The sequence below is a fragment of the Syngnathus floridae genome, chromosome 6, assembly GCF_059516105.1.
Source record: "Syngnathus floridae isolate MCC-2025c chromosome 6, RoL_Sflo_1.0, whole genome shotgun sequence".
NCBI classification, from domain to species: domain Eukaryota; kingdom Metazoa; phylum Chordata; class Actinopteri; order Syngnathiformes; family Syngnathidae; genus Syngnathus; species Syngnathus floridae.
In genome coordinates this window covers 10,093,061-10,114,791 of record NC_142418.1, presented here as the reverse complement: position 1 = coordinate 10,114,791, position 21,731 = coordinate 10,093,061, and the positions used below count along the sequence as shown (strand labels likewise).

Below are 21,731 nucleotides of genomic sequence, written 5' to 3'. Positions count from 1 at the left end.
TTTCAACGTGACGTCACACCATTACAAGAACGTAAACAAAACCTTTTATGTCATTTGACCAAGGAGGCTTATGTCATTTGATTGTGTGGTGTCAGCAGAAAAGATGTGACGTTAAGTAAATGGCTTAAATATTCTTATTAAAAACTTTATTCAGGTCCCACTAAATGAGGGTCTGAGGCGCTGAGTGTGTGTGTGAATAGTTGTTTTCAAAAAGTCTCCCGCTGTTGAATATTTGGTATTCGGCAGGATTTTCTTTTGGTATTTGGCAGGATTTTCTTTTGGTATTCGGCAGGATTTTTTCTCACCTGAGGAAGGGGGGGCTTGAAGATACACAGGTCCAGGGGAGGCCGAGAACATAATGTATAAATCGCATTTTAGAATATCAAATAAAATGCTGGTGGATCTTAACCGGGTCTACACAGATTTCAGGTGATGCTGTAGTCCAAGGTACAGTGCAACCCCTGGTATTTGGATATCCTACTGAAAAAATTGCGAGCATACCAAGGCATTGATTTTCATGTGTTACTTTATTTGGGAATATTCTATTTGGAAGTTGGTCTTCTCACCATGTTGGTGGCGTGTTATCGTCATACATTGGATAAACAATTGTTGCTGCAGCAAGCTTGACTTGTTACTTCAAAAGTACCAACTAAATAAACGGGTAACCAAGGCAGAAAAGAATACTCAAGCATTTGTTTGTATTGAGGCGCTCAAATGACTTGAACACTAATTTGACATTTCACCACGACAGAATCCCTTCTGGTTCATGGAGAAGGATTCTGGAGGTCTGACTATTCCATTGGTGCATTGTGATTAAAAACAGTGACTTTTGCATAATCCCGTAGTTGATCTGTTAATGTTCAAAATTCTTAAAAAGTGTAAGAGCCTCATTGTCTCACATATATTACTCTTGCAATTCTTGCAGATGTCATGCCCTGCAGCTCCATGTGCATTTTAATCTTCCCGAAATGAATAGGGGTACATGACCACATGTTTTTTCTAACACTGACAATGCGCCTTTTGTAGTCTCCACACTTACTTTCTGGTTTCACTTCCTGTTCTTGTTGTTTAAAAGTAATTGCATTCAGATTTTACTGCTGCATAACTGGCGATACATCACAGAGCACTCTAATACATGGTTGTTTGGCTTGATGGATGCTGGAAAACTGCTGCTGTAGCTCTTCTTGCAACAGGTTTACATAATGAAAGACCCCAGGGGACCTGCAGGATGTGCTATCATCAGTTATGTAGAGCAGCGTGAATAAAAGTGGGGTTTTCACTGAGGCAGATAAACAGAGTGTAAAAAGAGAAAGTTTGAAAAGATGACTGTATTGATGCAACGCCAATGAAAATGTGTGTACACCCTTGTTTGTTTAGCTTCTCTAAATTTACTGTACCAACTAGTCTGTTCGCCAATTTGGTTAGAGGGTTTGTTTCAGTCCAGTCTTGCAGGAGTTATGGAAATTTGCTTTCATTTGCAGTTTTTGCACAATGTTGGCTCTTCTGACTTTAACCTCCCACTGGAACACGCCCTTCACTTGGATTGAGTGACAGAATATGCTGCAGTGTGTCAAAGCGTGTCATACAGCTATGACACTCTGCATGTTCTGGCATGATGACGGTGAGAGGAGTTGAAGTAATTGTCACCAGATTTTCTTTTTGTTGCAATACAAGCAATGTATTTTCTAGGCGTTACTCTTTTGCCATCTCAATTTGAATGTAAATGCCTAATGGAGCTTTCCAATTGTTGCCAATGGATTCTAGCTAAATGCTCATGCTGCTGCTAATTTTCCTCTATTACCCTTACAAGTACTTCCAGATACATGATGTCACATGCTTACCCTCTTACAATGTAAGCTTGTCACATTTGTGTCGCCACTTTGCGGGAAACTAGCTAATTACAAAGACTGAAGTGACGCACACTGTATTACTACACTAACATGAGCCGCATTGCCCAATCAGACGGCCGATTTAGGAACATTCCTATAATGTGGAGTACAATTTTGGCAGTGGTGGGCTGAGTACCATGAACTCCTTTGGCAAGAGTGCATTTTTATTTTTTTTTTATTTCTTACAGCACACATAGTCCAAAAAGTCCAAGGCAGGGCTACCATAAAAAACATCACACGGCACTATGATCGTATTGTTTGGTGCCAATATTGAGTCACATTGTGCATTCAGTCCATTTGGCATACACCAGGTCTCCAGCTGCATAAGAGGTGTGGCAAGTATTTAGCGGTGGATTACTCTTATGAGGAAGAAGTTTGGAAAGCTGATGTAATGCATGCTGGAAACACTGGCATGTTTTGTGGTTCTTTAACAGGCAATTAAACATGACGTAGTATCCCAGATAGTCTGTGAGCTTCCAACTGGTGAAATCCTTACAAAATGTCACTTATCCATGTTGTGGAACATTTTTATTGGCTGTATTTTGACATGAAAAATGGAAGTCTGATCGTGTGTGGCGGAATCAAGTTGAGCAAGAGATACTTTCTGCTGTATTGAAGTTGAGTGATATATTTTGTCCTTTCCTAGTGACTTAAGAGTAATCCAGGTGATTTTTCTATTTTATTTTTTACCGGTGTAGTTTAGAAGAGCTATGAATATATTTGTTGGATTCACTCCATCAACACTGGTTTCCCTTACATTTATCACAAATTCAATAAGGCAGTTGTTGGACTGATTGTTTTTCTTTGTTCACATCCAGGTACCTCTGCAGTGAGTCATCATTTTTAAACGTGAAAAATTTTCATTCCATAACCACAGTGACATTGTCCAAGTGACTTCTATCCCACACACTTCCATTGAACACAACAGACTCGGTTACCGTGACTTTCCATTCTATCTGCAAGTGAAATGACTGCATTAATGACGTGGCATGACGTGATTAATAAAATATAATTAGCCAAGACTAAGACTTAAACTTTATGGCAAATTATATTAATTACTACTATAAATCCAGTATTTGCACATTTGAGGTAATCCTCATCTGTGCAGAAACTCAACTCTAAGTTGTGTTCGATATAAAGCAACAATGAGATGCATTAATTATATGCATCTAAATTACTTGTGTTAGTTGAACTGGGCAACCATATGTCTTCATCCAAAGATCCAAGACGGAGAATCCTGACCCTTCGTTTCAATGGCAGGTTGTCTCGGCAGAAGAAATTCCTGCCAGACAATTGTGTTTTCGTCTAGAGCCAGGTTGACAACAGCTGGATCAGGACACACGGCTTAGTCATGGACCGTGAGGACATTGTTTTGGCCAGACATGTCTGCTCTCTCTTCTGTCCTTCCTCCTGAAATAGTCTTGGTCGTCTCCCCCAAAGACAAAATCATGAAAGGCAGCAGTTCAATTGAACAAGACAGGGACAGTATACATACTGATGTGAAGTTTTGTTAAATTTGTCTCTGTGGATGGTGACAGGTCAGTACCGTTGAATCACCTTACCCTGATTAATATTTTATTCAGTTGTAACAATGACTGTGGAGGCACCTGAAGGCCACAAGTCACGGTGTTGCTTGTCATGTGTAAGAGGCTAAATTATTGAGTCTCTCTGAAAGGGCTGAAAGGATGGCATTGTATGTGGGAGATAGCTGATGTTGTAAGCCCCCTCCTGTTTATAGATGCTTTCTCAACCATAACGTAGTGTAGATGGCCTCTCTCACCTGTCTTTGAAAACATCTTTTCTGTCTAGAATGTGATGTTTGTCCTCAAAAAAAATTTCTTTCTCTCTTTACAGGTACAAATTTACATATATTTAGTCATGATCTGACGACTAAGCTCATCTGTGCTGACTTGTGACGTGCTTGCTCATTGGTTGCATGAGTAAATAACACATTTCTTTAAATTACCTTGATTGTGTTAATGTTTTCACACATCAATTGTCAACAAAACAATGACATGGTAGGAAAGAAGGAAAAAAATATCAGCAAGCAATACTTTATATCAATACATCTTGCAAGTGTTTTCAAATGATCTATTCTGCAACATTCCTTGGAAATGACAATGTCCAATGAATTGTAACCTATTTCTAAATTTCAGATTTCTGATTCAACATTTAGGCTTCTTAAACGATTGATTGGGAATGTAAAGGGCAGCCTGTTCCAGTGTGCCATAAAATTAGAAAGTCGGTCCTATAGGATACAGCAATTCCCTGTAATTATTGGTGGAACATTACTTCATGCTGCATATTTGCATGGAGGGATTCATTTATGGAAGTACAAGACATCTTTATTTATATAGTGATTCCTTTTATGGAAAGTGTGTGTGTGTGTGGGGGGGGAGTTCCTATGTAATGAACAAGCCTCAACAAAAACTTTATATCTGCCTTGTCTGTTCCCAACTGCTGCATCTGTTTTGAAGTGGCTCATCTAGCATATGGTGAGCCTCCTACACACTCTCTCTCTCTCTTGCACTCTCTCTCTCTCGCTCTCTCACACGCACACTCATGCACACGCATGCTTGCAGTTGCATCAAGATGTCAAAGGCTCAATGTCTGACTCAGTTGCAGGTGGGTGTAGGGTTTCCCCTTCTATGGTGGCGGTACCTTGTCAGAACAGGAAACTATTTGATATGCTGAAATATTTCTTGCAGTCCCAGCAAGGCTCAGGACCACGACACCTCTTTGGATATTGGTCATGTCAGAGGCAATGTTTTGTCATACATGATATCCAGGCTCAGAAATGAGCACCACCCAAATAATGTTTTTTTTTTTTTTTTTAACCACCCAGCTTTATTCTGCCAGCGGTAATGGGCTTTTTTAGTGTGGGCAGACTTGCTTGGACTTAAACATCTTGTGGAAAATGTCACATGAAGCTTTAAAACAATGTTATGTTGTCTTTTATTTTCAGACCACTATTTGATTTCTGATCCTTAATGTTGCCACAGATTAATTGGGTAACCATTAGAATTACAACAGTGGCAACTGTTTTAGTTTTTTTGGGGGGGCAGTGCTTTAATTGGGCCACTACTCATTGGTACAGAGTACCAGCACTTTTCAATTGTCGTCTCAAGCGTACGAGGAATTTTGGACGGCGTATTGTAATTTGGGTACCGCAAATAAAATACAATAAATAAATAAACACATAAATAAACTATTTCTTTTTCTCCCACCGGAACTACTATATTTGGTGTGTGTATGCCATCATTCTGACATGTCAACAAAGCTGCAAACATGCTTATAATGTAACATGCTGCCATTCAAAGCCAATGCATGGACCTCGGTGTTTCTCTAGTACCATCAACGCGAAGCAATGGAAAGCATGTACATTAGCTTAGCATCGCTGTTGGCAGGCACACAGCTCAAAAGGAGCGTGTAGTTATATCTATGGTTGTTTTTTACTGGAGCAAGTCTGCATACATGTGCTGAACTTGCTAGTTGTAGTACAGTATAATTTTTTTTTTTTTATTGTCAAGGCCCTCTGCGATGGTATCCAATCGTAACAAAGGTGAAAAAAGGAATCACACTGGCAATGATCAGCTGCAAGCCATTATCCTTCTGTATGCAGTATTGAGGGGGTTACTTTGCATATTGAAAGGAAATGACCTTAAATGCCGAGATGCTCACCATGGTGCAGAGCCATTTGCCAAATTCCCAAACATGCTAAATGAGGCTTGCAGCTGCACGAAAATCAAGATGTACTACTTTGTACGCTCAAGCGCATCTGTGCTGTCTACGAAAACAGAGCCCCATGTCTCAAGTTGTTTTTATTGTGCATTATTCACTTAAACATCTCTAAATAGTAAATTCTTTAAAAAAGATCGACATTTTTAACTATGGAATTTGCTTGACTCTTGCTGTAGCAGATGGAGCTGAACTAATTTGCTTTGAGCTGTTGTGTTACTCTATCAAGGTGGAGCTGAACTAATTTACTTTGAGCTGTTGTGTTAGTCCATCAAGGCCTTCACATTAAAGGTCTCACTAACTTTATTTCCAAGTCTTTTGTTCCTTAATCAATAGTTGTTATTGTTCTGTGAACTTGATCCCATGTGCGCACATGCTGTGGGAGGGACAGACAGGAATTAACAGGACATGCAATAACACCAGTGAGTGAGATCTAATGGGCCATAACTCGGGGGAAACCCTTACACAGCAGCCCCAGGGTCTTTGCAATCGCGGGCAGCGACGGGCTTGAAGCACTACGCACAGGCAAGGATGCACACTTTCTGAGTCACACATTCTCTAACTCAGGAGCTATTTGGGAATTATATTCTAATTGTGGGATAAAGTTGCAAATGTGTAATGCTGAAGTTACTTGCATGGGATTGGGTACATTTGAATTTTCACTTTACTTCCTGCAACCCGTGTTTCACTATAGTTTTACTTACTGTCGTGTCTACCGACAAAAAGAGTTGCATGTTTGACGGAGTAAATCTTGTCACATTGCACTTGCACCTCTTGAGATTGTGACCTTACCCAAAGAGCTTCTTTGCTAGCTTTTTAATTGTTGAGAAGACCTTTTCGCTCAGTTTTTTTTTTCCTTGGCCAAGGTACCTTACAATCCGCAGAGGAGTTGTCAAAAATCTAAATGTTAAAGCCCTACTGACTTATTTTTCTTACTCTTGGGTTGAATTGGCTCATAATTAATTGCAAATGTCTCCCATCTTATATTTATTGAAAAATAAAACACTTGTTACTTGCTCATGCATGAGTATGTGGTTACTTAATGTGGCAATATATGTGTTGATGAAGCTTCTCTGTCATTTTTCTGAATTTGTCTCGTTTTTAAGCATGACCTTTTACACTGATATGAAATGCACTCCATAATAGTTTTAATAATGTCAACAAAGTAAGGGTGCACTCATTGCTTTAAAATGACTCTGCAAAAATAGATTGGTTTCCTGGTTACTGTTAATAGGAAAACCAAAAAGTATTCGGCCATTGCGGCTTTATGTTTGAATTCATCAGGATATGAACTTAATATTTAGCAATTATTTAAAGTTTTGGTACAAATAAATTAGGGAGATGTCAGAATATCTTCCCTTCTATTATTGCCTTTTTATTTAATAATTTAACCATAACCTCAAATAAAACTTAGGACATTAGCGGTCAAGAGCTCTCTATGTATGGGATTTTTTATCAATTTCCTTCATTGACTATCGCAATTCTTTTTCAAGTGCATAGGAGAATCTTTTTTTGAATAGTCTGCAAAAATGATTACTAGAGATTCAAATTATTGGGAATTCGGGATTGGAATTGTTTGTTAGTGTTGCCATTAACACTCGTTACAAGAAAAGAATAGTTCGACTTTGCATTGTAACAGTTAATGTTAGATAATTGCCCATTGTACCTTTCAAATTTCATTTACTGTCAGAAATAATTATTGGACTTATTCACTTAGCTGTTGGGCTGAAAATGTATGGGGATTATTGACTGCAGGGATCGGCACTTTTATTTCAGTCTTTTCAATGCCATTTAGGCTTTCCTCGACACATGACAATTCAGCTGTAGGCTATAAATATGGAGCAGATTTAGTGCAGAAATAAACAACCTCTTTTGGCAAACCAGTCCTCCTATTGAATAATTATAGGCTCAGACATTGACTGGAAGACATCATTATCCTTGAAAATAAAGACATCAGCAAGCACCCTTACAGTCTCTATTGTCAGCATTGAATTCCGTCCAGCTTTATGGTTTGGAATTAAGCCAAAATGGAATGCCCACAAAATGTAACAGAAATTCCAGCATGAAAAATATCCCAACATTTTATCACATTGTTCACAGTGCCCAACTAGTGAACTATTTCAATTGTTATATATTTCTCTATCTTTCAGCTGCCATCTTGATGTCTTCTTCTTATGTTCTCTATTGGCAGTGATAGCTAGTGATGACAACAGCAGTAAGATTGGTAATAAATCTAGTGTGTAAAGGGGGGTTATGATGTAAAGAAAATGGATGAATGACACATCTCTTTTTTTTTTTTTAAACAAAGCTTCTCAGAACTGTGATTTTTTTTGTTTTGTTTTTTTATATCTGACACAGTCTTACCTTTGTTACTCTTTCTGCAGAGGTTATCCATAAGGTGTGTTTTCTCTTTGTCTCATTTACACTCAGGTTTTTTTTTTCTTTTGGCCGAAGGTACACTCCAATTTTTTAAACGTAGTTTAGGCTGAGACTTGAAATGTAAATATGAGTTTTACCATTTTAGCCGAATTTTAAAAAGTGAGCGGCTCCAAAAAGAAACAAGGGGGAACAAACACCAAGTATGTACTTACTGCTTTTATTGTGCGTGGTTTACTTGAAATGAGTAACCCAGCACACCCCAACCATAATGGTCTGCTCACCAACAATCATGCTCCACCCCCCGCCCCCTCCTTAAGTACTTGGTCTGGGCGATAGAGCCTAAAACTAAAATATCTAAAATACGATTTTTTACATTTATTTATTTATTCATTTCATCAGGAATTTACACATTAAATCAAGTGTGTTCGGACCTACGCAGTGGAGGCTCTGATGAACCCCTGAGACCGACTCACCGAACCCCTAGTGTTAAGAGCCACTGATTTAGACATCCAAAAAGTAGGCACTTAAATTATTTTTTCCGATTAAACTACCACTCAAAACAAATGTAATTTTGGTTGGAGTGCAGGGCGTGAGATCTGTCCTTGATGTCTCTAGCTTTTATACATTTTTGGGAAGTAAGCCCGTGTGAGCTTCTGGAAAGCACAAATGAGCACAAGCAAAGGCCCACCAATCAAATAATCCAAAAAGAAGAACCCAATTGAGACTTAGAGCGCTCCAAGAGGCTGCAAATTTGCTTGTGCAAGTGATTATTTTTGTCTTGAGAGAGATCTCATTACCTCCACTGAGACTTCACAGTGCTGACCTTCAAACATGTACGTATCTCATGGATATATGCACATATATAAATTGCTGCTCGAGGTTGTATCACTTCAAAGTGCAAATCCAGGACCATAGATATTTAACGAGATAATTTTAGTCCAATTGTCGTTATGTGAAATAATGGAAGACCACCTTTCAGTTGGACAATAGCAGTGTACTTTTCTGTAATTGTGCAGACCTTACTCATCATTTGTGACCCCAACATAGATCAGCAGAGTTGCTCAGACCACTTACTGCTAGCCAGAATGAACTGAGCACAAACCTTCGTACACTGAAAAATTGGCATTATGTTTTCGAGCCCTGAACTAGGCTGTTTAAATGATAAACTATGAGTTGACAGCATTACGCGTCACACATTAGTAACAAGAACACGCATACTACTAAGGAACTCTCCCCAAATCAAAGCAATTGTGATTTTCTTGCATTGAGTCTTCACTGCAGTTTTTTTTTCACTGTGGCAAAATCCTGAATGTTGAGAAAGTAATAGTTCTATTGGGCCTAAAATGTTGGATACTGTGAGGCGGCAAACAGTATAGACGGACATATACGTGCCCACAGTGACTAATCATCTCCAGGTCAGTCTTTAATCTGTGAAGAGGCAGTGCTGGGGGAACGCTATGTGAGAGAGAGTTGTCAAGAAAAGTGACTAATAGCAAGACCTCGAGAACATCACCTTGCTCTCTGGCAGCATCGTGTGTTTGACGTCATCTCAAATTCTGCATTGCCTGCTTTCTCGTTGAGTCCAACTATTTCACCATTTGCTTTGAAATAGTTGCGCTCCATCTGAGTGAGTTTGTGCAACCCTCGTCTGAACTTAGCATGTGGTACAGATTACAACATGAGGAGGTATGGTATATAGGTTCATGGCAATTTTTATTGCTAACATATGCTGCATGCCTTTTGCCTCCCTCTATTTTTTTTTAAATGTGGGTCCAAAATTGGCCTAAAAAAAACCCCACAGAATCAAAAGGTGCAGATGATTTAAAGGCATGTTTTGCCTTCACTTTTTTTTAAAAAATACCTGAAATCTGGAAGGGGAATACGACACATAATTAAACCAAGGTGTAGATTTTCTCAGAAATCACCATGATAGCTATCCTTGGTTGCATAATCACTGATTTATTAAACGGACTGTGAGAGGGCTCCGTGCCTCAAAAGAAAGAGGTGAGAGTTGCCCTAATCACAGATCCTCTGCGGGTACATCTACCAGTGATATTAGAACGGCGTTATAGCTCTGATATATATGATCTAAGAGATGAAAAATGTTCTTGCATGTTAAAACCACTGGGTGGGAGGACAGGCAGATTTTTCCATTAATGTTGTTGAATTTTATTATGCCAACCAAAAGACAAGGCAAGTTGTTTCTTCTCATACTTGCATTTGTATTATCAAAGTGTTAAAACAATGTTTATTTAAAGGAATATTATTTTCTATGCTAAATCTCTTGGTGTGTTTTTCCAGTTTAATCACACTTTATAAAACCATATTTGCAAAGCAAAAATACGAACCCTGAATGTTTGCTGCATGAAAAACACATTAAACTTTCATCAATAGTCCATCCAACATTTACTGTAGTTTCCTGGCATCCCATCGGGATCACAAAGTTACATTGACTGAATTTTAAATTTCGGAAACATCAAAAACAGTGAAGCAGAAATGTAACTAATAACTGCAATTTGCTGTACATCTTTTTTTTTTTTTTTGCTTGGCAGAAGTAATGGAATGTCATTAGCTGTTCGTTCTTATTCAGAACTTCCGCTCGGACTGCTATTAAGCTTTTAACTGATCCTGCCAGCAAAGACAAGCGATAAAATTAATAGCCTCCCCAAAGGTTTCCTTACGTTTCCAAAACACCACTCTCGTAAGGCCTGTTTTATGATGACTGACGATGACTTGCGACTCCTTGATTGCCGCTTTGTAGTGTTGGGAGTGTCATCTATAACAAAAATGAATAGGAGCGGCACTGAGATAAAGCCGCTGTCCTCTGCCCTCTCCCACCACGCAGATAGCAATAACAGAGGCAGAGTTCCTCGGGGCTGATGAGTGATGTTGACCGAAGTGTTACCCCCAGAGGGGGCCAAAAAAAGATAATCACATAGACATCACCGTGTCTGTGTCAGGCAAACTGAGGGCAATGATGAGTAATCAGGTGCCTCTGGAAATGACTTAATCCAAAGAGGCGATGAGTCGACATTTCATTGAGGCCATTACAGGCGGTCTTTATGCTCATCTTCATTGCTCCTTCTCGACCTGTCACGAAACTAAGCAATGAAATTTCAAGTGATTGAATTCTTAATTGATGAAACGATACGGTCATATTGCACCTTTCCAGACCTTATTAGGCTATATTTGGGATTTCATAAAGTCCAGAATGTTGCACTGATGAAAGGACAGCACCTTGTCTTCATGAGACTCGACACTTCATAAAGTGAGATCAGCCACGGAGATAGCGAGACACTGCAGGCTTTGATTTTCCTCTGCGGATGAAGATTGCCACTCACTTTGAAACAGATTCAAGTCATTTGCGTTTTCGTTATAGCAGGATGAAAGTTGACCTGCTCTGCGTCATTTGTTTCCAAGGTAAGGAATATTGCATTTCTGATTTATCTGGAAACAAATTCACCAAGATACTTTGTAGATGAGACTTAGTGACGGTTAAGAGGAAAGGGGAACGTAATGCTTGACAGAAAGGAATGAAACCAAACTTGTGAAACCTTGGTGTGTGTTTGTGTTTGCATATTGTATAATCCAGATTTGTGCATTTAACTTGTCACCCTGGGACATCCTTAGCGGGAAAATGACTAACGTAACCAGCAATGTTAAGAAGGTCACACCTATGAGTTATGACAAGGTCTATTAGTATTTAGCTGACAAAATATTGAAATTCAAATGGAGTGTACTGTTAGTTCAGTTCGATAGGCTCTCTCGTTGCGGAATGATGAAGGTATTGACCACATAAGATAGAAAAACATGAGTAATGCTTGCATTGATGTACACAGGTTTATAATTTAACACCACAAGTTCTCTATGAATGTGTTCAGTGAGGTACAAAATACAAATTATTTTTAGGATTCTGTCTGTACGACTTGCACAGATTCAGTGGAAAATAAATCCTCATTAAAGCACCAAAAGAAACTCAGTCTATGCCTTACTCGAAAGTATTAGAGTACATAATGAATAGCAGGATGCTCCACTTTGTTGAACGTGCCAGCCAGCACAGCTTATGTTGTGTTACTCTGAGGGGAAACCCAGCAGATAGTCTTTTTTGGGGTCTAGAATATTTAGAACATTGGATGGTAGGAAAGCTCAGCTAGAAACTTCAGCTGTGCAGTGAGAGTTGCCTGGGAAGTTAATTAATCTGTAGTTTTGCTTTTAATTTGCCTGTAGACGGCACAGAATTTTCTCTTAAGTGTATTATAGCTCATCTCTGGTGTGTAACTTTCGGACTCAGCCCTCTAATTAATTTTCTTAAACAAATTAAATTGTCATTGTGTCCTCTAACAGCAGTAACACTTTGCAACTACCCTATCTATTGGCCGCAGGAGACAATGCTCATTAATAATCATGAACTGCATTGTCAGAACATGACAGAATATTCACTGAGGACTTAGCTGATGAAAAGCGTCTTATGACACAAAACAGAGTTCCACCCTTGCCCTGTTTTAATGAGAACACAAGCTGAAAATGAGAAAACCCTCAAACTTGGGGGTTGTGGTCACGCTGCTTTGGGGGATTTTTCAGCTCTTATTGACATGAAGGTTCATATTCATTGAGAGAAATTTTGATGAGGACAACATTCCCTGATGCAATGGGTGAGCTGTATTTCTCTCTTGTTTTGTTTTGTAATATCATCTGCTCTTGCTCCCTGCAAGCGTTTCATTTTGTTTTTGGCCTTTTGACCTGTTCAATAAACACCTGAAAAAATGGTGCTAACTGTGGCGCTTTCCCCTCTTTTTTTCCCCCCACTTTACCCGAGTCGGCATACTGTATAGAAGTTGGCTCCCAATTCATATTTCAGCTCACAATACAAACCAAAACACTGAAAAATCCCAAGTCAAAATACAGCTGTATATGGATTTGCCTTTGTACCCCATCAGAGTGAATTTGAAATAATATGCGACGGATACATTTTTAGAGGCATGGAGTATTTCTACTTTTATGTATTTTGAAAGAAAGATACCTTCAAAACCACTGTTTTGGTTGTCATGGTTGCAATTGACACAGTTGAGCACAATATTCTGATTGAGCAGTTCAAATCTTTTTGTTGTTGTTTTTACAAGATTGACAGTTCTTTATTGCAGTTGGAGATTATGACTCTGATCCAAGATAAAACACACTTATGCAGACAACACAGCTTTGGATCTGAGTGTGATCACACAATCTCAGTCCCTTACTTTTTCAAACCGAGTGTCATGTGTTAAAGAATGGATGAGCCTCCAACTCAATGCAAAAACAAAATATGTCGTTGTTTTTGCCCTAAATCTGAAAGTCCTCAGTCATTGACGGCCACGCGTCAATTTAGAAATCATGTTTTAATTATCGAATCAGAACGGATTTTCAGAGACACCTAAAAGCTGTGACTAAAACCAACTAGCTAAACAGCACTTGTAAAGGCATCACTTTATGGTCCATCGCACTGTGCATCCAACAAATTCAGTGCAGCTCTGCTTACCTTTTGGCTTTGATTAGATAGCAGGTGCATCACACCATGTGAGTGTTTCTGCATGACTGTCCCTCTGCATGACCGTGATACAGAAAATATAATTTGGCGGACAGACTGTAGCCATCAATTGAAAATGGCTCAAGAAACTTGGTGTGGGTGGCGGCACTTATGTAAATTATCCTCACTGAAATGTAACAGTAGTGACGAAATGAAGAACTGCTCAATGAGAGTCACAGGCACTTTTTCAGAACTACGTATATAACAAATACTTGACTTAATTTTACTTTCATTTTACAATTGATGAGTGAGCAGGCACTCCCGAGACCCAGCTTCAGTAATTATACATAAGCCATTTAATGCAATTTTACTCAACATGTCCCCTTTAACTTTTGAGGCTTCAAAATTGTTATTCACAATTTAGGAGTTACACCCACTGCATACAGAATACATCCATTTTTCAGGGCCTTTGGATATTATTATTTAAAATTAGTGAGAGGACAGCTACACTTTTTAAGCTGCACATTTTGCCATGTCCACAAATTGTTGTGTTTATGTTATTTTATTGAAACAGTTAGGTAAATGAAATATTATTTTGAAAAATAATTTCAGCGATGGACAATTTCAGCTCACCGATGATTATGAATCATTTGATAGCAGCTGACTCCAAGTGTTTGAATTATCTTCTTCCACCTGTTGTGTTCTGTGGGTGTCAGATTCCTGGAGGGATGGAGATTAACGTGTCATGCCGTGTGTCTGATCCTTTCTCCAGCATGCACTCGTCCTACTTTGTTGCCTTTTGATCGCAGTCACATCTCAAATGAATGCACTCACTCTGTTACGTTATGATACAGTACGTATAACTTAAGTGACATAAATCACATGTGTTCGTAGTGCGTTCTAAGTGTTCTTAGTGCCCAAAGTGGTTTACGATGCCTCACATTTACCCATTCACGCACACATTCATACACCAATGGGAAAAATTGAATGTTTGTGCTCGCTTGCTCACAAACAAACAGAATTTCAAAAATTAAATCATTGAAGAATGGTGCTATGAGTAGCAATGGGCCATGTTTGCGTGGTGCTGCCAGAACTGGCATTAGTCCTGTATATATATGATATAATACAATAAATTTCAATGATTATTTCATATTTAATGTATTTATGTTGTGTTATTTAAGCCTGTGAGAAAATTAAGGGTCAGGGTTAGGGTTAGGAAAAAAAAAAAGTCAATGATTGATTGATTTAAGTGGCTAAACTATAAATATTAAATATAAAAAAAAAAAACAGAATTCACCACAAGACCAGTCATATTTTAGAACTGACAGGTTTTGCAAGCAAGCATGACTCACCACATGCCCCCCTGTACACCTTTGTCAAACTGAATGTGCAGACCCCCACAGACCTTCACATTCCATTGCTATGTCCTCGAGGCAAACAAAAAACAACAACTTGGGATTCCTTCAATTATATTTCAATTATCCGAGTGGTTGATTTCATTTATCTACTAATTTATTTTGCCACTTCCATTAACAAAGCACAAAACCCTTTTTTAAATAACAAAACGCGTCTACCTCCTCCTAGCTCCTCCTAATGTAATGGCCAGCCCAACTGCTTACTACTTGAAGTCATCACGAAAGAAAGAAAAAAAAAAAGCTCTGCGATTGTACGAGTTTGCTTTGCTTATAGTTATTGTCAATGATAATGTTATAGTTGTGATATAGTTTTCACCAATGCATGAGCATTAGCTAAGTTACGTCTGACATGTCTCACTCAAGTATTGATGTGGATGACTTTTTTTTAATAATACTACTCGGGTTGTTCAGCAAATTAGCCATAACATTCATCTTTTGAAGAATGCTGTCATTTTGCATGGAGATAGATAGACCTGATGAAACTGACCTTATTCCTAACAGTCAGTGGCACCTTTCACAATTAAACTGTACACTACATGATCTACATATATTGCACTAGCTACTCGAGATAACAACTTTGAATATTCACAGGTGTTGCATGATAATTTTCTTAATGCAAATAAGATTTTTTGACCATTTGTAATGCCTCTTTCAGAAGATATTATTGCCATGCTTACAAAAGACAACCTTTGTGGGGGCAGCGTACAATTTAAGACAAACATCGAATCAAGTAGAATTAACTGTCGCAACAAATTTCATAGTTTCATGCAATAGCTTTACAACGATTGCATAACAAATACATACATAACAAATTCATCCAGTAGTTCTAGAGAAATAGTTACTACTAGTGAAATCACATCCAGTAAATCTATTACAAACTCCTCGTTATCATGACAACCAATGCTGATGTTTTCAAATTTTCAGTATTTTTCAAATTATGAGTTTATATATTAAATCAAAATTTGAATTGCTTAGAATAATTATTGTCCATTCAGGGGAAATAATCCTTGGAAAAAAAGATTGTAAATATTTGTATTATTTTTTTTATATATTAGTGCCTGTAAATGAGCATCTTCCTAAAAAATAAGTTCAAAATTGAATCCAGCATTATCAAACACATGAATGTAGTATACATTTTTGTAGTGATATGTTGCTGAATAATGAATTCATACTGTTTTACTGTAGTTGAAGGTGCTTTTTTGTTTTACTCTAATTGAAGGTGCTTTTCTTGAGCATTTACTTATATTCATCCATTCTCAGGACATTTTATCCTCGCCATTGTTATTATGGGCATGCGAGGGCCTATCCCAACTGCCATTGGGCAGAAGTCAGGGTACACCTTGAACTGCTTGCTAGCTAATTAGACATTAAAAATACAAAATAACATAAAAGCGTTGCCCAAAAATGCTGTGTTTTCCCACACAAAAACCTCAACTTCTGCAGAGCACGTCATGATTTTTGCTGTGTTGTACTCAGATTGAAGTGGTCTTTCCAAACAGACTTTGCATTTTGACAGATTTCAATCTTGGAGAAATCCTGCTATCTTGCTGCTTACAAGTGTTCAACTGTTTCTCGATGCTGATAGCAGCCAATCAATTTGCATTTTCTTCTGAAATATTTGACTCTTTTCCTCAAGGAGAATAAAGGTGACAAAAGCAATGATATGGCATCCCCTTAAGAGTCTCATTGACTAATTAGATTGCTGTTATCTCATTTTCTCATTTTCTTCTCACAGCGACTGGGGGTGTATACGCTTGTTATATGGTGATTGCGCTGGCAGACTGTGAATATTAACCAATGCTCAATGTGAGTTATTCATTTTCTCCAGTATTTCTGCACTGCAAAAGCATTTTTCAGCATTTTCTAGTGCCATTGCTATTTTTTGTTTAGTCTCACTTGAGAGTGTCAGGATGACTTGACAATTTAAGAAGATTAAGTGGTGCAAAACCAAGCATTGTTGATAATCAAGGATGGCAAAGTGTGTGTTGTGTTGAATGATGTCACTGCATGCTTCAAGTTCATGTTGCTGTTAATTGCATTAATATGTTTGTCAATATGAAGCTCACAACCTCCTTCATTTTCTTAATCAATCCCTATCTCTTTAAATATTCATTTTATACACAGCATAAACACGTAAAATGCTGTTGGCTTGGGAATAGCTGCAATCATTGAAGTTTGAGACATGGTTGTGAACATATTTGTGCTGTTTATTATCCGAGTGGTAATTTTATAGGCTTCATCTTTAATCACACAGATCAGTCTTGATTATGCATTGATAAGCATCTGCAGCTTTTACTACAGAAAATGAAAGCTCCCACCTTGATGCAAACTTGATGGATCATCCTGACTGGCCCCAAAGCCGAGGTCTGTCGAGAATTTTGCCTTTTAAGTTTGATTAACGGCAGGAGCTGCTCTTTACGCCCTTGGACGCCTGCAGGTCAGAACCTAATCACGCCTATAAAATGTCTGTGTGGAACCCTTTGAACTACTTTATTATCCGCCTTGTTCATCGCTTACGTTCCGCTCTGCTGTTATGTTTCTGGGTTTTTTTTTTGGTTGTGTGTTCAATGATCCTGAATCCTGCCTGGAGTACTAATGATTTAAACTCCCCTTTTTCTGGCTCCAGTTTAATCAATGCGGGCATTTAAATGTTTAATACCTACAAAAATCCACTCAGTATCTAGAGTGCACTTTCTGTCTAGATTAGCCTAATTTCTATCAAAGGGCATCATCAAATTTAAAACTCGTTTCAACTGCATTGCTTGATTTTTCTCTGTTGATAAATGTCTGTGACTGTTTTCATCTTCTGGATATTGATGAACAGAGTGATGGGGAAGACGATGGGGAAGAGGAACAGGGGGAGGGCTGCAGCCCTGGATGCTGTAGTCAGTGTGTGTTTGTGTGTGTGTGTGTTTGTGTGTGTGTGTGTGTGGTGGAGAGGTTTATTGCTTCCCAATCATCTTAAGTCAATCTAGCAAATTACTCGGCTGCCCTCGCTCCTTTCTGTCAGTTCCACGCACAACTGTTTTGTCTTTGAACAATCAGTGCAATGTTCTTGTTGGATTGAGGCAGTGGTTGTCAAGCCATCTGGATGAGGCTGTTCAGATCCTTGAGACAGCATGAGAGTGGAGCTGTTAATCTTGGATGGCTGCGAACCAGTGGCAATAACCGCTTCTAGTTTGTGATGTCATTGGGGCTTTTCTGCTATCAATATCCAAAGAATGTGTGCTCCCTATTAGTTGTTTGTCTCTGTGGGGTAAGTAAGTAAGTCCCCTCAGCCTAAAACTTTTTATTATGCTTTACTCATATTTTTTGAGTATTAAAATTGCATTGATGAAATTTTCAAGCTATTTTCAGCACTTTACATTGGTTAATAATTTGGTAAAATAACAGACCCACATGTGAACTGACAAGAAATGGTTCGCAGAAAACATGGTCCAGGGGTGTGACGCCCATCCATCCATTTTCTGTACCGCTTGTCCCCACGGGGGTCGCGGGCGTGCTGGACCCTATCCCAGCGGTCATCGGGCGGTAGGCGGGGGACACCCTGAATCGGTTGCTAGCCAGTCACAGGGCACACAGAGACGAACAACCATCCGAACTCACACTTACGGGCAATTTTGAGTGCTCAATCGGCCTACCAAGCATGTTTTTGAGATATGGGAGGAAATCGTAGTGCCCGGAGAAAACACATGCAGGCACGGGGAGAACATGCAAACTCCACACAGAGAGCGCCTGAGGTGGAATTGAATCCGCACCCTCCGAACTGTGAGGCAGACGTGCTAACCAGTGCGCCACTGAGCTGCCTTGGAGTGTGACATGTGAACCCAAAACTGAACCTTTACAAAAATCATGAAAAAAAAATACATGCTTTAAATCAAACCATCCTGACACGAGTCGGACATTTAAAAGACAAATAATGAGCTCAAAATAAATTAAACATGACTAAATAACACTATTTAATCACAAAACGTACTTACTTATGGTAGAAGAGCCAAAGTCCCGGAAATATTGTCCCAAAAGCAAATCAATGTGAACGAAAGGATGGCAAAGATTTCACAATATTTTGCGTGGAAAACCAAAGCTGTCGAGTCGACTTCCGGGGTTCCGCTGCAATTGGTTATTTGCGTTTTCTGCTCGACAGTGATAAAATGCTTGCCACTTAAAGCAGGCTTATTGGGGGAAAAAACCAACAACAAAATGAGCTATGAAGAGGCAGTGCTCCTGAGTACAGATTGCAAGCATTGACAACAAAAGTCTATTTTGGTGCTCAAAACATTGCTGACCTGCTGCTGACGGGGAATGATTGTGTTTCACATGCTTCCGCAGGCTTTTCTGTGTTGGTCACATAACTGAAGTAGACCTACAATCACAGTTTCCACCCAAGCACTTTGACTACTGTGCTGCAACCCTCATCACAGTAGTCATTCTAAATATTTTACTCACTTGATGGTCACAGCATGGCAGGTTGTCTTTTGATATTATTCATCTGCACATCCATTTTAATGTATTGACTTCACTGTCACCATGTCTTTATTGATTCTCTCAGTTGAGTTGCCTCTTTCGACTTGTCACTCTCCACTCTTTCCCTTCATTATGTATTAAAGTTCACCCCTTTTTTTCCGTAATGGTAGTCTTCTACCTGAGCTTTTCAAGAGCTCTGTTGTTTTATGCTGTTTTTGTCATTTGTTTTTGTCAGAGATGTTCTTTGTCTTGAGTGTGGACACTTTGTGGACTTTAACATATGTACATTTTGGCTGTGACAATTCTCGAAGGAATGAAATCTGTGCTTCATGGTTGTGCCTTCTCGCCAGATCTTGATAGAGGGAGTGCCTGCTCTATTTGACTGTTGCCATTTGATATCAATACACTTCTTGCCCATAAAACTAAAATGATCAAAAAGTAATTTAAAAAAAGTTTCTTTAGTGGTTGGCTTGCACACGGGAAAGGGGTAAAGCCATTTTCATTTGTGATACAAATACAATAAAACAAAAACAAAAAAACAATCTTAACAGGATATTGGAATTGCATCGTAGCCATGAAAAAACAATGTTTTAGGATCCCTCTGAATTGGTTGTATTCTTAAATGATCATTCTATCCACTTTTCCCCCTCCCAACGAACAATGACTAATTAACAGCAGTATTTGTAGCTCCACCCATCACAAGTTAACTACAATTACAACAAAATGTGCTCTAAAGAGGGACTGTGTCTCTATTTAAAACGTGTAAACAAGGCTACTTGACTACTTGCACACAAGAAATAGCACATTGTGCAGTAATTATGACAGAATGGGGAAAAAAATAAATCCATTGTGTTGGGCCATTAGTGTATTATTGCAAAGAAACCTGTGTTTGAAAATGACTGCCAACTGAAGCATGTTTTTTCGTCAGTTCAATTTTGGGGGAAAAATGAACAGAAGTCACTAAAGAAAATTGCCACGATCTGATATATTTTAGTTAATCAAGGTTTTAGCCCTGACCATGGGTGAATTTTGCCCCAACTCAATCCCCTCAGGGCAGGTTTGACTTTCTTGCCAATAAGTTATTGGCAAATATAAAAGATCTCTGGCCAATATAAACTCCCTGCAGGGGCTTAGTGGCCCCGATGTGGCACAAGCTGCTTCAAAATCCACAGACTATTTCCATTTACAAGATGATGATCTCTCATCACAAATCACAGAAAACTATTTTCTCGCACTTAGCCGTCTGAGCCTTTCAGTGTTTATGATACTCATGCCTCATGAGTTATTAAATGTCCCCCTCCCCAATTGTGATATACTACAAAGCTAAAATAACAATTACTGGTATAAGGTAAAACTCATCTTTAGTGTTGGATTTATTCATTTACTAATTCAGCTCTAAGGTGCACGCTCTTTTGTGTTTGTGCCTGTTTGCTGAAAAGCAAATTGGTTTTATTCATTTTCTTTGTTCTGAGCTGTATTGATGGCAGATTTTTTGTCAGTGCTGATGGCAGCTGTTACTGGTAGCAGGGGCTGATGGGAGTGAAAAAGCGCAGAGTGGCTCACTCTAGGCCTTTGTTTATACTTTGAATGAGCGGGATTATATAAAAAAACACTTAGAAATATTTAACGCCAATGGTTTAGTGATGATGTTGCATTACCATGATATGCAAATTCTCCGAATTCAATATAGAATAGCAGAGACAAGTTCTAATTTTGCATGAGACCAACGGAAGCATGTTACTGTATGACATGCGATATTAGTAGGTTCACTTTTGCAAGCCATTTACATCTTGAATTAATGCAGTCCGTCTCACATTCCTTGGGGAACCAATCATGCTAATCTAATGCAAAATGTATATTTAATCAAAAAGTCCACTGGTCTGAATGGAAGTGGCTTCACCAGTCACCACTTGAAAGATTTGAGCTTTCTTGGATAATGACCTGAATGCACTAGATTTTTTCCCATTCTAGTAATAATGTCAAGGCCTCTTAAATATGTATAAATATCTGTCAGTCGATCTGTCCATCCGTTCATGCAACCCTTCATTTTCTTCAGCTATCCTATTCAGGCTAGGGATAAGATTGTTGTGGAGCCTATATGAGCTGACTACCTGATACCTGGTTTCCAGTCAATCACAGGAAATCACATAGAGAGAAAGATCGTCATTCACCTTTCCATTCACACAGTCACTGATCGTAAACTGAACCCACGCTGGCTGCATGGAAGTCCCGCAATTGAACCACTGCAGTCTTTATGTCAAATATCATACGTCAATGTCAGGATAAGGTATGGTAGGTATCAACATGGTAAAATATAATGTGTGAATATTAGTTGTGGATGCAAAC

The 21,731-nt window shown here is 38.8% G+C and overlaps 1 protein-coding gene across 2 annotated transcripts in view; it reads left to right on the top strand.

The window, feature by feature from the left end:
• Positions 1–21,731, top strand: part of abtb3b (ankyrin repeat and BTB domain containing 3b) — a 54,760-nt gene that overhangs the window by 1,203 nt on the left and 31,826 nt on the right. The gene's annotated exons all lie outside the window — the stretch shown is intronic.